Here is a 20725-nt window from a genome sequence, read left to right as displayed (position 1 = left end):
GAATTTACATAGAAACCTTATGCTTCCTCATCCACGGTTTGCAGTAGATTTTCCTTCCCCCGATTTGCTGCTCCTAGACACTCAGTCCTTTTCTTGGTCACCTGAGTGTTGTCCTCTTGTGAAGATGCCCCCCGCGCCTGTCCTAACCCGCTCCGAGCTCCTTGTCACCAGCTGGGGTTCACTGGTTTTTCCCTCGGCCTGTGGTCTTTGTCAGTCTGGCCCACCCAGCCCTGCCCCAGAGGAGTAGGGAGAGGGGTTTTCTTCCCTCTGTCTTCAGGCTGGCTGTGTCCTGCCTCATGCCGTGGCCCGGTGCCTGCTCTGTGCCCTCCAGCCCTGGGGGGTGGAGAAGGCGGCCCGGGGAACCGGGCTAAGCGTGTGGGCACAGGTACTGCCACACCTTGGCGTGCATCCCTCCTCAAACCCGCCTCCCATGTCTGTCTGCTTCCTGCTGGGACCCCGGCTGCATTTCCAGGCTCCATGTGGCATCTCAGCTGAACACCTCAGTCCCTGGACTGGCCTCCGCTCCTGAGCTGTACCCCCAGCTCGCTCACCTCACCGCGTGTCTCTGTCAGCACTGTCCCCTCTGAGAACACCCTCCCCGGCCCCATAAGGGCTGCTGCTCCACACCCTGCCCTTATGGTGAAGGGCGGCTCAGGTGACCCCACGCCACCACACCTCTCCCGGCCTCACAGCCTTCTTTAGACCCCCGGGGCTTTGTATCATGATTGTGTGCCCCATCTGACTGCGTCCGGAATGTGTTCGTTCAAGATTCACAATGCTCGGTGCAGTCTACACCCGGCCATCTGAATTCCGAACCTGCCCTTCCCTGTGTGACCCTTCTTTCAGGAGTCCCTGACCCTCCAGTCAGGCCACTCGAATTGTGGGGGTACCTTTCTCGGCACCTTAAAAAGAGACTCAGTAGGAGAGATGTTCCTGGGAGGGACGGCTGTCTGTGACCTCGCCGTGTGTGGCCTCGGGTACATTGTGTCAGTTCTAGGCCCTGAAAGTAACAAACCTGTATCTTTTCAAAGTTTCCCGCGGGTGTTTTGGAATGGGAATAAGAGCCATAGGGCTGGTCCCGCCATAGCCCTGGTTACCGCCGGGCTGGGACCAGCATGAGACCTGCAGATGGAGGTCAAGTTGACCTAAGCAAACAGGTACGCCTCAGAGGAGGGGGGAATTAGGAAGGTTGGGGTGGAAAATGAAGTGTGGTGGAGTTCGGCTGGAGTGGATGGGGCCTCGCGCCCACGGGTGGGAACAGCCTCCAGTCAATGACGTGAGTTCCGATGAGTCGCTCAAATCGGGGGCGCTCTTGGCAAACCAGGGTGGCCGTGACAGTGGGGGGTGGCCGCGGGCAGGAGCCCTGGACGCTTGCATGAGATCTGAGTGGGCTAAGGCTTTAAATGAGGCGCTGGCGATGAAGAATAAAGTTCTTCGTGCCAGGGAGCTAAGGGCCACACCCTAAGAACACAGCTGCTGTGTGCAAGCCTCAGGGCGACACTTGTCCCCAACTTGCACTTCCATGCTCCTCGTCTGGGGGTGTCCCCACCTGTCACTTCCATGCTCCTGGTCCAAGGGCAGGGCTAGGGGCTCCAGGAGCCGGTCACCGGCCAGCTGAAGGTCTTGTTGACAGGCGGAGAGAGGCTGCTTGGCAAGCTGACCAGTGGCCTTGGGAAAACAGATATTCCTGTAACTTTCCTTCAGTTCCGGGCCCGCAAAGCACAGTGGTGGGCAGGGCGGGGCTGCCCACCGCCTGGGCACAGGCGCTGCTCTGAGTCCGGAATCCCCGTCTCTCTGGGGCTCGGCCCCTGACTGCCAGTTACAGCTAAAACCCGATGTGGGTTGTGGCTCGTTTTAATGCCCCCGGACCCTCGGGGACACGCGTCACGGATTCTGCCCTGTTGCGTTGGGGTGTGCCAGGCAGGGTTCCCGAACAGTCCGCTTGTCCCTCTGACATATTGCTTGGCCACCTGCAGAGCGTGAGGCCCAGGTGTGTGTATGAGCGTGTGATGTATGTACCTGTGTGCGCACGTGCCCGTGTGTGTGAGTACAAATGCGCATGAGTGTGGCGTATCGTGTGTGTGTTTTGCACGCATCTGACGAGTCCCCAGGGGCCAGGCTGTCCGCAGAGCTGCCCTGCACACACAGCCGGGCTGCTGCCGGGGACCACGCACCTTTCTGCTGGTCCCAGCTGGTGGCCCACGTGCACGAGAAAGGGCGGACGCCAGGGCCGCGATCACTGTGTCCAGCTCCGGCTGGCAGCCCAGGGGAGAGACGCGGGCGGAGCCGCCTGGGGGGAGGGCACGGAGGATGCCCTCAGCCACGTTCGTCTCCCCAACCCGCGACCCCCGGCCTGACACCCGGCAGCCTCTGCCACTTCCGGGGCCTGCGTGGTGCGTGGGCCCCTGGGCCTTGGTTATGTTTTTGCCTCTCATCCCAGAGCCCACTTCCAAGACCCTCTCCTCTCAGCAGTCACTCCCATGTGGATGTCCGCTTCCTGTTTATAGACAGTGCCAGCCCCACGGGACGTTTGTAGAGAAGCCTTCAGCAGGGAGTCTGGCAGGAGCCTTGGGGCCCTGGTCCCCGTCACCGCCCACACGAGGCCAGCCCTGTGGCATGGAGGTGGGCCTGCCAGCAGGAGAGACCCACCCGCCACACGTTACCTGAGTCCCTCCCCCGGCCGACCCTGTCCCTGCCGGGGCCAGGCCCGCCTGTGCCCAAGGCTGGTGCTGTCTGGTTACCACGGTGGGTGCCAAGCACCAGGCGACATGACAGTAGACGAGAGACGCACGGCCAGGTGCCCTGCCCGTGCCGATTTCCCCTGCACCTGCTGCTCACCTGGAGGCCGCCGCCAGCGCCCCCTGGAAGAAGCCGCACTGTGGCCGCCCCGCGGTTCCTCACGCTGCCCAGCGTCTGTCCAGGCCGGGGCTTTGGCCCCCGTCGCAGGCGAGCCGAGGGCCCGCAGAAGGTCCTGGAGGAGCCAGGCTGCGTCACTCACTCAGCTGCCAGCGTCCGTCTTAGGTCAGGGGGTTCCCAGAGGGGGTGTGGCTGTCCCCAGGGTGGTGCGGATGACCGTGGCTGGGTTGTCTCACCTTGAGCTCCCGGAGCTGCTGGCTGGCGCCCTGGTAGAAAGCCAACGCCTCACTCCTGTGCCTGCCCAGCTGGGCTGCCACGTGCAGGCTCTGGTCCTCCAGCTTGTCGTAGAGAGTGCGGACGCTGAAGTCCTCCAGGGTGTGGGCCCAGGGCGGCTCCCCTGCTGGAGGCCGGGGTGAGAATGCGGGATGGGTGGGTGCAGGGAGTAGGGCCCCCAGGGGTGGGGCTCAGGGCAGGACGCAGGGGAAGTGCGGAGGCCTGCCTGCAGGAGGAGGCGTGCTGGGGGAGGGGTTAGCACTGGAGAGGGAAGGCAGGGTGGGGCTTGGTGGGCCGCAGGTGCAGCGGGGAGAGTGGCTGCAGAGCCTCCTCTGTGTGGGTGTGACTGACAGGGGGGCCCTGCCACCTCAGTCTGTCCTGCTCCGGCGTCACACTGCTCTGCCGATGAGGGGTCTCCCTGTCAGCCACCTGAGGAGGCTGTCGGCTGGGTCCTCCGGGCTGTGTTCGACCTCCGCCCCTTCCTTCCACCTGAATTCACCTGGCTGTCCCCAAGGTCCCGTACCGTCCTGTTCTGCTAGAAGGACCCGTGAGGGAGGGAGGCCCTCCCCTGGGAGCTGGGTCTTGAGGAGGAAGGACAGTGGCGGGCCGTGCAGGCCTGTGCTCCCCGGGGCAGCCCGCGGAGCGCGTGCGGCTGAGCGAGAGCCCACTGACTGCCACCCCCCGGGCCGCCCTTTCCCAGGCCAGGTGGGTGTGTGTGGGAAGGGGCCCCGTTTGTGCTGGCAAAGTGTTGGGGCTCATTCTGAGCAACACACGGGCCCCGGCCATGCTGAGCCAGCTTTGCCCTCCTGTTGTCTGTCTGCGGCCCCATGGGGTCTGTCCCCTGAGCTCCCAGCCATCAGCTGGGGAGGGGGTGGAGGGCAGGTTTTCAGAAGAAGCACAGGGACCTCCCTCCCCCTGCACTGTCACACACACCCCACACCCAGAAAGACCAGTCTTCTAACCAAAAGGGCCTGTCCCTGCGCCCAGGGGGGCCCGCCTGGCCGCCTCCTCCCACGGGAGCCCCCAGCCTGGGCCTGGATGGAGCCTCCACCCAGCACCGTCCACCGCGGATGACCCACGAGGGCCGATGGCGCAGTGGGAGGGGCAGGCGTGTCCTGAACTCGGTCAGCGCTCTCTGCCCTGAAAGGCGCTGTCCTCCCTGCTCAGAGCCTTCCCCAGAGAAGCGATGGCTGGCCTCCGAGGCCCACACCGAGGCAGAGTCAGGGGCCACCCAGCCAGGCCCGCCCTGGACGGGACGCGGGAGGAGGCCTGCGTCCAGGCCCACACTGCTGGCCTGGCCCCACGACCGTGCTCGAGACCCTCACCGCCCTCCTGCAGGCCAGGCCCCTGCACTCAGCTCACTTCCAGGAGGGGTGGGGGGCTCCAAAGCTCCACAGAGGCCACTGCTAAGCCATGTGACCCCAGGTGGGGCAGGGAAGTGTGTCCCCAGGTCCTCCTAAGCCCCAAGGCCCTACCCAGCTCTCCAGGCATGAGGGGGACTGACGGGGATGCCCAGGAGCTCTGGTAAAGGAGCCGTGCGGACAGTCCCCATGCCGCCCAGCGGTGAGCGAGGGCCAGCAAGCCAGGGCTTAACTGGACCTGGGGACTAGACCTGACCAGACCCACGTGGTACGAATAATAAAACTCTTGCCTCAAGCTCGGCAGCACCGTCTGTCCAGCCCTGAGCAGCTGGGGACCTCGGGGAGCAGCCCACATGCTCCGAGCCAGAAGTGGGGGCAGCCAGGCCCGGAAATACCCTCTCCTGGGTGCTGTTGTGAGGGTCAAGTGGACCACGAGTGCCCCACAGACTCTCAGTGCCAAAGAGCCCCCTCCCCTCCCCGGAGCCCGCACCTGTGTGAGGACGGGCGCAGGGGTGTGCCACACACCAGGCGGCACCTGCTCCCTGGGAACCGGCGTGCTCCCGGGAATCGGCTCCCTCTGCAGAGCCCCGAGGACCGAGGCCTTCACGGAGCAGACAGCTGGAAGGAAGCAGGGGCTCGGTGCACAGACACCCACAGGCGGCCCCGGGGGGCCAGCGATGGATGACGGGCAGCTCAGGAAGGCGCCCTCCCCCAGCCCACAGGGCCATGCCGGGCTCACAGATAGGGCAGGGCAGGGAGAGGCATGAGGGGCAGAGGGTCTCACCTGTCCCGGAGGGGCGCACACTCAGCAGGCACGTGCGGCTCGCAGAGGCCCCTCCACTGAGGCCTCCCAGCCGTCATGGGGCCGGCCGGGGCCAGCGAGGGGCTCAGCGCCAGACCCAGGCCAGTCAGCAGGGCGGTCGCCAAGCCGACAGCCAGAAGCACACCTGCAGGTCGGGGGGAGAGGGGCAGGGCCACGTGGTGACCCCTCGGAGGGGCCCTGGTGAATGGCGTTTGCATGTGCCTCCATGTCTCTGATTTCTCTGTCCTGCAAAACAACCCTCATTCCTGCTTAGGCCCAAGTGGGGGGTCTCCTCCACCCTGCACCCCTCGTGTGAGAGTCCCTCTGGGGCACCACTGCTTGGCCTTCCCCGGCACGTCCCAGGGCCAGGCCTGCTCCTTGCGGTTTGCTGGCCTTGGCGCCCTGGTGACTTTGTGCCTCAGCCACTGCCTTCTCCCTGCCCACCGGGGCAGGGCTGTGACTGCCTCACGAAGACGAGGAGGTGAGGACAGGCCTCTGTGACCCCGTCACCACGGAGAGACCCCACGGCCCTGCCTCTCAGTCCCGGGCCATACCTGTGATGGCTGTCCAGTCGGGGTCCAGGGCTGGCAGCCCGCGCCGGAGGACGCCGTGCCTGGCGAGCTGCTCCGGGGAGGACGGTTGCACGCGGGCCGGGCCGGGGCCACAGGCCGCCCCCTCCTCCTTCACCAGCACCACGGCCATGCTCTCCGGCAGCCTGCTGTCTCGGAACACGTACGTGCCCGGGTCCAGGAACTGGTGGGCAAACCTGGGGCGAGGGCCCGGACACGGGGAGAAGCGGCTGCTCGCACCAGGCCGAGTCTGGGTGGCCTCGCCCCATACACGGGGGGAGGTCACCCGGGACCCCCGCACCTCCCGCCCGTGCAGGCAGCCCCCCCGTTTTCCCCGCCATCTCCATCACAGTCGTGGAGGAGGCCGTGACCTGCCCTCGAGAACCGGCCGCTCCGAGCCCCCGGGCCTCCCTCACCTGGAGAAGTTGAGCTGGGTCTCTCGTACCAGGTGGTGGAGTCTCCGGAAGGCGCCGGAGTCCCAGCGGGGGTTGGTGTTGAACAGGTGCTGCTTCTGGTACACGGGGTAGTGGCTGGCTGAGCGGTCTGGGGAGACAGCTGGGCTTGGGCTGGTCCCAGGGGCAGTCCGGCCCCAGCCCAGGACAGCGCGCATGCTTCCAGTGGTATGACCTCCCACCTTCGCATGTGAGGGGACCTCGATGACCTTGGTGCTGGGGCGCGCACACGGGCAGGCACAGGCGCGCTCTGAGCAGGGCCACCAGATCTGGGGCACCTTGTGGGTGAGCACAGCCAGATGCCCTGGCACCCCAGAGGTGGGCCCGATCCGCTCTGCACCCTGACACAGTGGGGCAGCCAGCAGGCACACAGCGTGTGCTGTGCGTGGCTGAGAGAGTCGGCAGCGACGGGGCGGACGGGGCCGCCGGCGGAAACGCAGGCGGTGTTCCCTGTACGCCTCTTCCACGGGCAGGTGTCAGCCTCTTGTCCCAGGCCATCCCCACGCCCTGCCCCTCAAGGCCAGGCTCCAGTCTCACTTCCCCCATTGTGTGGAGAAGGGGTCACTTCACGGGTGGAACCATCAAGGCTCAGGGAGGGCGGTGGTCACCCCAGGTCCCCTGGGTTTATGGGAGAGCCGAGCCTGGAGCCCAGGACACAGATGTCCCATTTGGAGTTCACTGTCAGGGGTCTGTTTGCCCCTTTGACGCTCGTGGCCATGGCACTGCTTTGTGGTGATGGGGAGCAGGGGACGGTCTGGGCCTGGGACTTTGAAGGTGTGGTCTCTGTGTGACATCACCTGACAGTGGGCAGGGGAGGGACCAGAGACCGGGCAGGAGGGACGGTCCAAGGGGCAGAACTCACTGTGGGGAAGAATGTGAAGCTGGAAAAGGATCACATCCCCCTCCGCCAGGCAGACCACTGGGTTTGGGACCTGGCGCACAGGCTGCTCCGGGCCTGCGGTCTGGTGGTGCCTTTGCAGCTGGGAGCTGGACACGGGAGGTCCTGGCGAGTTTGGGGAAGGAAAACTGAAGGACATGGGCCTGTCTGGGGACACAGGCTCCACCCATCATCCCTGCCCTGTATTGTCCCCACCCTGTCCCATGTCCCTGTCAGGAGCAGTGCCAGCCCTGAGGCCCTTGCCTCTGGAGGACGACTGTCTCGCCTGGCCCTCGTGACCCGCCCCCTTCCGGGAGACGTGGCCATGGCCCCCACCGCCGCCCTGTCCGGCCAGCCCGGGCTGCGACCTGACTGCTGAGTCCGCGCCTTACCCAGGAAGGAGCCCAGCGTGTCCTCTCCGGAGACGATGAAGCCGAAGATGCCGTGGGGGCCGCACCGGATCAGGTGGACCCTGGCGCTCCCATGGAAGAGCTGGTCCGGGCCCAGCGTGCTTGTCACTTCCTGCGGACACACAGCAAAGGCTTCAGAGACGGGCGACAGACATGCAGACGGCCCCAGCGTGGCCCAGCCAGCTGCCCTCTGCCCACGTCTCCTCCCTCACGGGCACCTTTCCCGGTGGCCTCCCGCGCCCTGGACCCCTCCTCATCTTCAGAAAACACCCCGAGCCCGCTCAGCGCCCTGTACTGGGTCATCGCTTGCTCCTCCTCTCTCTCTACCTGCAAACGTCCTGCTTGTGGAACCACTTAGAAACATCGCCTGTGCCTCCAAGTCTGCTGTCCAGTCCTCACCCTTCCAGTGGCAAGTGAACAGCCCCCCAGAACCGGCTGGGAGACAGACGTCCAGGGGCGGCCCTGCCCTGTGGCCGGAGGTCCCGGCCAGGATGAGAGGCTCACCATTTCTGCAACTGTGGTGAGGGCTTTCAGGTGCCTGAGCCTCGGGCGCCCCTCTGTAAAGTGAAGCTGATGCTTTGTTTCTAAGGGCCTTCTGGCCTCCCACTGGGTGGCCGACAGCCACACGAGAAACGCCACTTCCTACCTCCTTCCTGCCCGCTCTCCAGCCCACAGAATGGAAATGCAGGTAGTCGGCAGCGCCCCGGGCTGGGAGGCCCCCTGCCACGCGCCTGTCCCTTCCGAGGATGTTTCTTTAGACGTGGCACCCAGTGGCTCTCTCCTTCCTCTCCCCTGGAGCGCCCAGGTCCCCTCCCAGGCCAGCCCTTCCCCAACCGGGGCTCACCCTCCGGGTGCTGTCCCCAGCCTCGTTCTCCACGCTGAGGACCAGCTCTCTCCTGGGGCCCCGGGCCAGGGAGAGCCTGGGGGTCTTGGCCAGACACTGGGCGTCACAGAGGGCTTCTACGGAGACATACTCCTGGCACTCGCAGCTGAGGAGAGCAGGGGGCAGGCCGGTCTGTGGTTCCCGCAGCCGGCGCAGGCCCTGGGAGGACCCGGCTGTCCGGTCCCCCAGCAGACACTGCACGTGTGTCCCCGCCCTGCTCCCGGGGGCGGTGTCTCCCACCGGGGAGGGGTGACACACACACACAGAGCCTGGCCCCCGGGCGAGAGGCCCCGCGTTTTGCCCTGGGCCTACTGCTGGGGGGGCGCAAGCGAGGTCAGGGAGCTGCTCGGCCTGAAATTGTCCTGTTTGTTGTGCCCCGCATCCATCGGGCATGGAGGTCTCCCCCGCCTCACGCCGCCTGCTGGTCAGGCGACTCCGCCCAGGCCACAGGGCAGCTGGAGCATCAGAACTCGGGGTACCCTGGGCTCAGCATCTAATTGGGGTCAGCTCCTGGCGGCTGGCTCGGGGGCCTGAGTGTGGCCCCCCTCCCTCACTGCAGCCCCTCCTCAGCCCTGGCTGCGGGCCCCGCTGGGGTGGCCTCACACTGCTCTGGGGGATGCTGCCTGGGCAGTTTCTGGAAGGAGCTTGTAGTCGGTTCAGCCTCCCACCAGGGCAGGGCCCTGCCAATGGCCTCCAGATAGGCCCTCTGGGGATGGTCAGGGCCCGTCTGGAGAGGGTGGCTTTGTCCCATTCTCAGTGGCTTTTTGTCACTCACATGCCCAAGTCAGCGTTGAGCTCTCCGCCCACTGGGTGACAGGAGGAGGAGCAGTCGTACTGCTGGGGGGATACACACTTGCGGGTGGCGGCCAGGCGAACATCTCCGGGTGAGCAGCGCTCAGCCACCTGCAGGAAGAGAGTCCGAGGTGGGGCCTCTGGGAAAACAGGCTCCTCTGAGAGGCCACCTCGTCAATGCGCTGAGACAAGGGTTGGACTTGAGGGCAGAGGGGACCCAGAAAAGTCGAAGGGAAGTCTGCTGCTTTGGGGACCTGAGTGGGAGGGTCCAGCTCTGGGGAGACTGGCCCCAGGTCCACACAGAACAGCCAACATCACTTCCTAGGAAGTGGGGAAGGATCAGCCGGAGTGAGGGTGGAGGTTAGTCAGGGAAGGCTTCCTGGAGGAGGTGATGGCGAGACTGGTTCTGAAGCAGGGTCGTGAGGGCAGGACACTGCAGAGGTCAGAGGACGAGTGTCTGTTGGGCTTTCTGTCCCCGTGGCTGGCTGGATGAGGAAGCCCCTCTGAAGTCGTCGCCACGTATCGAAAATAAATGAGATGCAGAGCCTGCAGAGCTGGCCATGAAGGGAGGGCCTCAGACCCTGGTGCCACCAGGGCCGTCTGCCTGGGGGGCGATGCTGCACCCCACTGCGTTTGACAGTGCTCCAGGGGCACCTTCTGTCCTTCGGTGCTCACCCCAGAGCCCCCAGCGTGACCCTGTCAGCTGTCGGCTACCACAAAATGCTTCTCGATTCAAGAGACCCGCACACAGTGGGAAGGGGGCGACTGAATCACCCCGCGATCCTGCCGAGGCTCCGGCTCCATGGTGAGGAAGGACGGCATCTTATCGGGACATGTGACCTCTCCCAGGTCTCCTCCTTCATGCAGGAGCTAACACCCCGGCACAAAGGGTCAGACATTCGCCAAACACCCCGTGACAGGAATGTGGCACGCGGAGGCCTCCGCCTGTGCTTCCTGTCGTCACCTGCCACCCCCCGCCCCCGCCCCCTGCCCTTCCTCCCCCCAGCTACGGGGCGGAGGGTACCTGGGGCTGACAGTCCTCACCACCGCTGCTCTCGTCACTCTCCAGGCCGCTCTTGCCGTAGGACTCGTGTCCCGCCTGGCAAATGCAGGACCCATCTGACTTCTGGAAGACCCTGTTCAGGCCCCGACAGGTGCAGTGGGAGGCGCCTGGGGACATGGAAGTCCTGTCAGCTGTCAGAGCAGTCAACTCTCCCTCCTGTCCACAGGAACATTGTGGTCCAGACATCTGCCTTTGCCAAAGCACTGGGAAGCTTCTAACGTCCAGGTCTCCTTTTAGATGGATTAAGTAAAAATCTCCGGGGCAAGGCAGGGTGTCCGCCTTTTAAGAAGTCCCTTGAGTGTATCTGAGCCACTTTACTTTTACACGTCTTATATTAATCCCCTACATAAGAATGCTTTTGAAAAAAGCGTTCTGCCGCTAAAGAATACTTTGAACAAAAGTCAGAACTCTCGGCCTGGCATTGATGACCATAGAATTAACCTCAGATCTATGTTAAAAGCCTAACTAGACTTTACTCATCCTCATTCCTGTTTAAATCCAACCTTTTCCATAAGTTTCCCTGATCCTGCCATGCAGAAATGATTTCTTCCTGTTTTGAACCATCAGGACTTTTTTGGGCTCTCTTGTGGCATTTGACACTCTTGCCGGTTTATTATATATTTTCTCTTTCTTCCTATTATATCTGTCACAGAATTCTCCACGGTGCCTTTGTGGCACAAAGAATAGTAACTGGAGGTTAGTGCTTGTGAGATAACCTTTAAAATGAATGAACTAAAAAATTCTCCACCTTATTCCCAGGGGGAAAGATGCAGTTCATAAAAGTGCATATACGCGCAAGAATTTTTTCTACCTTTGGCAGAGTATCTTTTCTCAGGCCAATTTTCCTATGACTTACAACTAGAAAAGCCAGGACAAAAAAAAAAAAAAAAAAGATGGAAAACTATTTGAAGGAATGAAGAACTTAATTGGGGGCGTAAGGGAAAGAAAATTCTGGAAAGAAAGGAAATCTGAGGGAGGAGCACCACATTCTCCAGTGAGTCATATGCCACTTGGGGAAGGTACAGTTGAGGGGCCGAAAAGATGAGCATAGCTTCGGGAGGTCTCATAAGGCCACAGGGACAAAAATGGGGCCGCCAAGAATGAGGATCTCAGGGCAACACCACGGGGTATCAGTTCGGAGCACTAAGGGACTACCCACCCCCAGTAAGGCCTGACTGCAGGAACCTAATTCTGTCAAAACCCGATTTTCTGAACCCCTGATGGACACGGCTGATTCATTACTGTTGTCACTGCTTCCAGAGGGAAAGCAATTCCTCTGTGGACTCCGGTGACAGCATCCAGACTTTCAAATGTTCTCTATGATTTTCACTCACACTGTCTAGCATTCAATCAAAAAATAATCAGGCTTGCAAAAAAAGAGAGAAAAAAACCCCACAAGAATTATTAAGAGATCAAGAGGGAAAAAAACCAGACAATAGATTCAGGCTCTCAAGAGAGCCAAATAATTGGAGTTATAAGACATGGTATGCACTTTAAACTGTGAACATGCTAGATAAATCAAATGATAAGACGGAGAATTATAACAGAGAACAGGGAAATATAAAAGACTAGAAATTCTAAAACTGAAAGACTCAATAGCAAAAAGCAAAATATCAATAGGTATATTTAATAGTAGATTACATGGAGCTCAAGAGAAAATTAATAAGGTGAAATAGGGGTCTCAAAAGAGCATCCAAATTGAATCTCAGAAAGAGAAAACGAAAGGTGAAAAATGCAGAAAATAGTGCAAGAGACGTGTGTATAATAAGAGAGAAAGAGAGAGAGAGAGAGAGAGAGAGAGAGATGACATGAGTAAATGGAGACCCAAAAGAAATGGAAGAAAATTGGGCATAATAAATATTGTAAAATAGAATGGCTGAGGATTTCACAAAATTGACAAAAGACAGCAAACCACAGATTCCAGAAGCGCTAAAGAAACTCAAAGAGGATAAATACAAAGCAGAACGACAGGAAGAAACTTTAGTTCTATTCTCAGAAACTGAAGACAAAGAGAAAATCTTAAAAGCACCAGAGAAAAAAGCACATTTACCTCCAAAAGGCAAATATAAGGCTTGCACAAGACTTCTCAAAATAATAATAATAATAATAATGGAAGCCAACTATATCTTCGAAATGCTACAATTCTCTGCTTAGTTAAAACATGCTTCAAGGCAAAGCTTTAAAAAAGACAATTTTAGACAAAATGCTAGAAAATGAAAAACGTTAAACCTCATAGCTTGTATGATAATGTCACAACACATCAAATGCCTAGTAACCAAGCTAATGGAACATATAGGAGGGCTACCCAGAAAATGTAACAAAACAAAAATCGTTACGTGGAAAAACAAAGAAGACGTAAGTGAGAGGAAAATTAATCCATGTTAAAAGGATTAGAAGGTGCCGTGTGACAAAGGGTCTGTGTCTCTATGCAATCCCACAGACGTTCCAGTAAGGGTCTTCGTGGACGACGTTTCTACCAGGACAGGAAGAAAGGTCAGCGGAGCAAGAGATGCCCAAACAGACCCTCCGCCGACGGGATGCTTGCTTCATGACAATAAAGGCCACTGTTGAGCCGTAACTCGGAAGCCCTTCAGTAATAACTAGGGTAGGACTTCCCGTAGAAGTCGAGGAGCCTAATCAGAACGCAAGCTCATCCAAACATTCAGCCCACACAGGTCGCCAAGGCCCCCATCGCCGGCCGACCATCTTTGGAGATGAGGCCTTTGAAGAGGTGATAAATAAGTTCAAATAAGCTTAGCGAGGCCCCTGATCCGTTTGACGAGTGTCCTTCTACGAAGAGGAAATGTAGACAGACACACAGACGCCAGGTGTAAGCACAGAGGAAAGGCCACGTGAGGAGGACACAGGCGGAAGGCGGCCATCCGTTAGCCGGGGACAGCGGCCTCAGGAGAAACCCAGCTGCTGACACCTCGATGTCGGACCCGCAGCCTCCAGAAAGAAGAGAAAGTAGGTTCTGTTGTTTACGCCGCCCAGCGTGTGGCACTTTGTTATGGTGGCCTTAGCAGGCTAATTGATACATCCCCAGGGCTCTAAGCCACAGAGAGTGGCCGCAATCATTTTAGCCTGAAAAAATGTCCTTACTGCCACCTAAAGGTCATGCCACCACAGAAATTATAGTCACGTGCCCATAGAAGGTGCAACTCTGATTCCCTGATGATGGCCATTCAACACGAACAAGTTAAAAATGTGCTCCTCAGTGACTAAAGCAACGGGCTGTCCTAGCTCGTTCCATGCGAGCCGGTGGGACATGACGTGGACAACAAACCCGCGGGTCCTGCCTCACTCATCACCTGCCCGCCAGGTAAGGCGGTCACGGGACTCAGGGGGTCGGCCACCTCGGAGACAGAATGCCTTAGCGGGCAGACGGGAAATAATGATAGAACCCCGGAAGACATGGAGTCAGACTGTTGAGGGTGGCGTGCGTGCACACACACACACACATGCACACACACACACACACCCCTCTCTGGGACAGCAGGCCCACGGGGACATCCATTCCCTCACATCCGAGCAGCTACATTCGACGACGAGGCCGTTCTCTGCAACCCTGCACCGCCGGCCCTCACGGTTGCAGGGCCCAGGAGCCCGGGTGCCCTGGGGCTCAGTACCTGGGGACAAGGGGGCGGACGTTTGTGAGACCCACCTTGGGGAGAGAAAGCGAAGCTCCCGCAGGGCAGACAGCCTGTCTGGCCGGGCAGGGCGCCGAAGGTGTCCGCAGGGCAGGGCAGGCACTCTGCAGCTGCCCCCGCCTGGCGGCTGCTTCTGAAGGTTCCCGCAGGGCAGGGCCTGGGGCTGCGGGTCCCAGCAGGACAGAAGTGCCCCGCGGGACAGGGCTGGCTCTGGTACTGCTCTGTTCCTGTGGGAAGATGGAGCGGGATACTGAGGCGTGGAAGCTGGCGGGCAGGGACAGAAATGGCAGGGTCCAGGGTAAGAACGAACCAGCTGGGGTTGGGGCGGGGAATGGGAGGGGAGCCAGCAAAGCGAACGCAGGGGACAGTCCAGATTGTTGAGGGGACGGCGTATGCGCCCCTCCCCACCACCAGTCCCCTGGCCCCGGAGTCCCTCGGAGCATGCCTCCGTCTCAGCCGACACGGGCAGTGTGGCCGGCACTGCTGACCGCTGGGCCGCCGCTGTCCCGTGTTCGAGAACTCCAATGCTGCTGACCCCAAACACTTACTAGCACGGTGCTGTGCACGGCTTGCAATTCACAGATCTTTCAACCTTCGCATCCAGACAGGCGTGGCGCCTGCCTGCCCCGCACCCTCCTTCCCCTGCGTCCTCTCCACACTCTGCCAGGTGGCCGGCCCAGCCCAGAGGAAGCACAGGCCCAAGCCGGCATGCTCCCAGGGGCTCTGCCCCAAACCCCACCCTCCTCACCAGGCCCTGCCCGATCCTGCCCAGAGGCCCCCAGACCCACCCGGCCGGCAGCTGAATCCAGGGGGACAGGGCTGGCAGGGCCCGGCGTCCAGGCCTGGGCCGCGGTAGGTGCCCGCGTCACACCGGTGGCAGCAAGTGTCCTGGGAGACACGGAGGCCACTTCGGTTCAGGGCCTCGGAGCCCCCGGGGCAGGTATGTGGGCGGCTGCTGCCGGGGGGGCAGTAGTGAGGGAAGCGGCAGCTGCAAAGAGACGACCCCAGGCCTGGTCACGCGGGCGAGGTCTCGCAGGCCACGGCGCCTCATCTGGCTAGGAGGAGCCCGCATGTCCCCAGGCTTGGGGCTCAGCTCGGGGGCCGGGGACGAGTCTCTGGTGTCATCCTAGGTGGAGGCCCCGGGGTTGCCTGGCCTCCAGAGTGGGTCAGGGCGCCTTCTTGGAGTTGGCCAAGCCGTGGTGGCCAGGTGGCCAGGCTATCGAGCAGTGTCCAGGCCTGTGCTCCCTGCCCTCCTCGCCTGGGCAAGGGAATGTGTTTGGGTGGGGGGAGTGCCGGACACGGGCTCGAGGTGGCCGGATAAACTACAGGACGTCCAGTCATGCGGAATTTCAGATAAACAATGAGCACGGAGTCCCCAACGCTGCAGGGCTGCATGTATGGCACAAATGTATTTGTCGTTCACATGAAACTCAGCCGTGAGTGGCCCTGCTGTAGCTTCATCTGCTAAACCCGGCATGCCCCACCGGCCAGCCCTGGAGACCGCCTCTCAGTGCCGTGCGCTTCCTGCCCCTTCCTGCAACACCGGCAGGGCCGGGAAGCCCCAGCAAAGCGCCACCGCACTGGTCCTTTGGGACCCCGAGTGGTTGACTCCTGTCAGGGCGGCGGCGGGTGGGGGGTGGCCCGGAGGGGGAGACTGGGTTGTGCTCAGATTCTCACGGGTGGGTGGGGGGGTGGTACTCACAGCTGCCCTGGGCCCGCGTAGGTGGGGGAGCCGGCAGGGCAGGCATAGCCCGCGGGGCAGAGTGGGGGTACCCCAGTCTGGGGCCCGCAGTAGGAGCCAGCCCTGCACGGGACCTCAGCCACGGCACCTGAGGGAGAGGGGGGAGAGCCAGGTGGCACAGGTCGGACCTGGGCGAGCCTCGCGGGGCCGGGCAGACGGCCTGTGGTGGCCATCCCTGTGCGAAGTGCTCTGTGCAAGGCCTCAGGGGGAGGGCACGGGCACGGGGCAGGGGCGCAGGAGGGGAGGACTGGCAGGCTCACCTGCGGGGCACTCGGACCCTGCTCTACAGGGGATCGCAGAGACGCTGGCATGGCCCCGCAGCTCGGGCCCCGGGCAGTGGTGGCCAGGGGGACAGAGCTCACAGCCTTCCCGCGACGACGCCCCTGGCTCCGTTCGGAAGGTGCCCGGCGGGCAGAGAAAGGCGCCCCGACTGCCTGGACACCAGTGGCCTGGAGGACACAAGTGGCCTTCGAGGGAGGAGAGACCTGCGGCAAAAGCAGCAGGCAGGGAATCGGGGCTGCCCTGCCTGTCCCCCCAAAGCCCTCGGCGTCCCGCCTGGAGTCAGCATCGCACCTGGGGACGCGCAGAGGTGCCCGGCGGGGCAGGGACGGCACTCCGCCCGACTCCGGCCTCCTTCTGCGGCCAGGAAGGTGTGCTCCGGGCAGGCCTGGGGGGTCGCCCTGCCTCCGGGGCAGTAGTGGCCGGCCGGGCAGGGGCGGGCAACCGGGTCCCCTGCAGAGCAGAGGCAGTGCTCCCTCTCCGTCCCGCACCTCCCAGGGGGCCTCCCGTGCCGTCTCCCGACAGTGCTCGGCCCGGGTGCCTCACCGGCTGTGCACCAGTGCCCGGCGGGGCAAGGCCCGCAGTCCTCTTGCTGCTCGGCCCCAGGGGCGGCTGCCACGGTGTGAGGCGGGCACGGGGTGGGCTCCCCGCTGCCCTCTGGGCAGTAGAAACCTGAGGGTCACAGGGGACACAGGTCGCACTGGGCCCCGTGGAAGGCAGGGGCTCGTGTCCAGAGGGCCCCTGCTGGCCCAGGAGTTGAGGGGTCTGGACCCCAGGCCTGGTTCCACCTGCTTTGGCGTTTGTCAAGTCAGTCGCCGTCTGACTTGCTTCGGGTGCTCATATTACATACTAGACACGTGTGATGTGCGGAATCACACGCACACGCACGTGCATATTAAATGCACGGCGCGGGGGTGGACGCGATTTGGTCTGTTTTGCCCGGGTGGGTCCTGTGGTGACGGCTGGGCGGCCTTGCCCTCTGCCTCTTTCACACCCCAAGGTCAATGAACAGCTGTTACCTGGTGGGCACGGCTTGGCGCAGAGCTGTCCCCGGGGACACGGGGTCTGGGACTCGCTGGCACCTGGGGTCGTCAGTCCAGAGGTCCCAGGTGGGCAGAAGTAACCGGCGGGACATTTTCCCCACAGCTGTCCACCTCTGACAGCCAGGGAAAGGGGACAAGAGTGAGGAGACCAGGATGGAGGGCCGAGCGGAGCCAGGGTCCCAGCACAGGCGGGCCACAGGCCCTGGTCCCAGACGGTCACCGCGACCCACAGTGAAGAATACCTCAACCTCCGCCCCAGGGAGGGAACGTGGGAATCCACTCACACACACGAGAGACCGAGGCGGGACATGGCACCCAGCGGTGAGACGGTGCATGAGGCTCAGAGCCCCGACCTGCGTGCCCTTCTGTAAAAGGCGCATTCCTGGGCATTTCCCCTGAGCTTGTCGAGCTCAGTGGGGACAGAGCGGGGGTGAGCTGCCAACAGCAGGACACGCCCCTCGGGGGGCGGCCGGTGGGCCCTGCTGCCCTCCCCGTGGCAGGGAGGAGGAAGGGGGCCAGGCCACCGCCCACGTCCTGTCTGGGGCCTGCTGGGCTCTGGGGGACCCCAGCCCAGATCTCTAGCCCTGCAGCAGGAGGCCTGAGATAAGGAGACAACCTCCCAGGTTGACCTGGAGAGCCTTTAAGGAGTAGAGTCCGCTTTGAAGGAGGCACACTTCTGTGGGAAAGGGGTCCACCTGTCCTGACAACCTCATTCCCAGGCTTGGGGCCTGTAGGCACGAGCCTTTAGAGGGTGCCGGGAGCTGTCCCTGGGCCAGAGACCCCAGGGGCTGTCCTTCTCTCTGGGGAGCTGCGCCCAGGTCTTGGGAAAGGCCGGAGGCTGGGGAGTCCCACCCAGCCCTGGAGGCCGTGAGTCCCTGAGTCCCCAGTAAAGCTTCTCCCGTGACTTCTGCTCCAGGAGAGTGTCCCCACTGCACAGGTGAGAAAGGCAGGTGCAAAGCACGCCCCTCCTCCCACCATCCCTGCAACGAGAGGAATTTGGGTGCCCAGAGGCCTGTTCTCCGGTCTCGCTCTTTAAAGGGGCCGTGTATTGTCTCTCCAGCCTGACCGATGACAAAAGCTATTCAGATTGCAGAAATTCCTGAAACAGAGCTGGAAGGAAAATTGTCCAGCTCCTCCCGTGGACACCACAGAACTGGTGTCACCTGGGGCACAAAGAACCCTGCCTGTGAGGACCCCGCTCTGTATAGGCTGAGGCTGGGCAGAGGCTGTCACGTCCCGCCCACCTTCCCTCTGTCTGAAGGTCACGGTCAAGGTCTGCGCTAAGTGGCTCTCTCCACCTCGCCTCAGGCTTCCCCTCCCTGCTCAGGCCTGTGTGGGGCTGTGGTCTTACTGCCCGCCGCTCGCCCGCAGGGCAGGGCCTCAGGACAGGCCAGCTGAGAGGGTGTACTCTGACGGCGGCGGCTGGGGGCCAGGGACTCTGCGCGGCTCCTGACCTGCAGTAGTGACCAGGGGGGCAGACGGAGCAGTCATCCTCTTCCCGGAGGCCCGTCGTGTCCTGGGGGGTAAAGCGTCCTGGAGGACATGGAGGAGGGGACCACGTGCCTGGAGGAGGGGAGCAGCGGGGCCTGGAGGACAGATCCCGTAGGGCATCCTGTCCCCCCTCCCCTCAGCGTCTTGCTGCCCCCAGTGGTGCAAGATTCTTGTACTGCTTTCTCAGGACGGAGCGAAGACATGGCGGTGACTCGGTCCCTCTCCCAGGATTGTGGTCCTTCTATGAGAGGGTCACTCCCGAGGGGAGGGTTTGCAGACAGCAGCGAAGCTGTCTTGGGGAGAGGGTCCAGTTACGCAGCTGAAGGGCTCTCGGGCTGAGCTGGAGGCACGCTGGGTCCACACTGAGCATGTCGCACTTGGGAGCTGCCCGCTCCCCACGGCCTGGTGGGGCGGGACATGCCCATGCCAGCTCCCATCTGCTCCCACCCCACCCCACCTCGTCCCATGGGCGGCCCTCATGCTCCTGGGGCCTGGGCGTTTCCCAGGGCACGTGGCTATGCTGGCAGGTGCCAGGTACACACCAGTGTGCACACCTGGAGTGGGAAATAAGGGAAGAAACCCCCACAGCAGGGAAAAAGGTTTAAAGGCGGCAGCTGGGCGGAATCGGACCAGGAGTTAGAGGCTGAGAGGTGTGTTGAGTGAGAGTCAGCACTCCGGTAGGAGAGGCTGGGGACCCAGGACAGCAGGCTTCCCAGAGCTGCCGCCAGAGCAACATGTCCCCACGGGGGCAACCGGCCAGGCCCTTTGAACTTGGGACGTCCCAAAGATTCTGGGGTGAGAGGTCACTTATTCAAAAGGGGAGCCACCGCAGAACGAATGCGTGTGCCTCGCCCGTGAACCAAACGCTTGCAAAGGTGAGGCGTGCACAACTCCTAGACACGGCAGGATGATTCCCCCACATTTACCCGAGACGCGACAAAGGTCACAGACCACAGACGTTCGCGGACACCTATTTGTCTGCTGGGCCGCCTGGGGACCGCGTATGTGTACACATTTCCGCGTGTGCCCTTGCGTGTGTCTGTATGCCCTGTGTTTGTGCGCCTGCGTGTGTGTGTGTGTGTGTGTGTGTGACTCTGTGCGTGTGTGAGTGTGAGCGTGGGCTCATGCACAGGGCACGCAGGGCGACTGGACCCACAGCCGTGGACAGCGCGCGACGCGTTGCCGAGCTCCCCTTCCCCAGTGCCCGACACCGCGGCACAGCCCTCCTCCGTGCGGGGCTCGGAGTCCCTCCCGGACCCTCACAGGTGACAATGCCTGTGTGCCATGCCCTACGGTGCAGGCGCTCACCCTGGGCCCCCCCGGCTGAGTGCAGGGGAGCACAGGGCATCGGGGGTGATGCCGAGAAGGTGAAGAGAAGCAAAGCAACAGGGAGGGGCAGCCCAGCCAGGTGGGGGGCGGAGGGGGGCTCCCCCACGCTGGTGTTCCCAGCATGGGCGCCGCGCCCAGCCTGCAGTGGGCACCTGTGGTGTTCGAGTGAGTGGGGGAAGAGGGATGTCGGAGGAAAGAGGAGGGCCCTGGGGGAACGGGGGGTGTCGAGGGCTCCTGGGCATACCGGCTGGGCAGTAGGCATGTGCCGGGCAGAGCCTGGGCACTCTGGTGCTGGGACGCGGGCAGTAAGAGCCAGGTGGACACGGCAGGCAGGTGTCCGCTCCCAGGGAGGGCTGGTACTCCCCTCGGTGGCATGGGGCAGGCCAAGCAGCCCCTGGCTGGCAGAAGTGACCCTGGGTGTTGGACACAGAGTGGCACCTCTGAGAGCCGAGCCGTGTGTGGTTAGGGTGCTCTGGGTCAAGAGGGTCGGGGGGCGGGGGGGAATGCCTCCTTCGGGCTGGCGATGGGGTGGGGCGGGGCCGGTGGGAAAGAATCGGGGCCTAGGGGACAGGGTGTTGAGGCCCCCTCCAGGCACTGAGGGCCGGCCTGAGGCCTAGGGGCCTGGGATCCCTCCTGTGGCCCCCGGGAGGTACCTGAGGGCAGGGGAGGGCTGTGGGGCCACAGGCTGCAGGGTCCAAGGGGCATTTGGAGCCAGCTGCGCAGGAACCCATGGGAAGGCTGAGGCCCCGGCCGGGGCAGAAGGAGCCAGCTGGGCAGGGCTTGCAGCTCTCTTTGGAGGTGCCACCTGGATGGGGAGGCGGAAAGGAACAGGCTCTATGTCCCCACAGGGGACG

The sequence above is a fragment of the Rousettus aegyptiacus genome, unplaced genomic scaffold, assembly GCF_014176215.1.
Source record: "Rousettus aegyptiacus isolate mRouAeg1 unplaced genomic scaffold, mRouAeg1.p scaffold_m13_p_11, whole genome shotgun sequence".
Classification (NCBI taxonomy): domain Eukaryota; kingdom Metazoa; phylum Chordata; class Mammalia; order Chiroptera; family Pteropodidae; genus Rousettus; species Rousettus aegyptiacus.
This window is presented reverse-complemented; position numbering follows the sequence as displayed.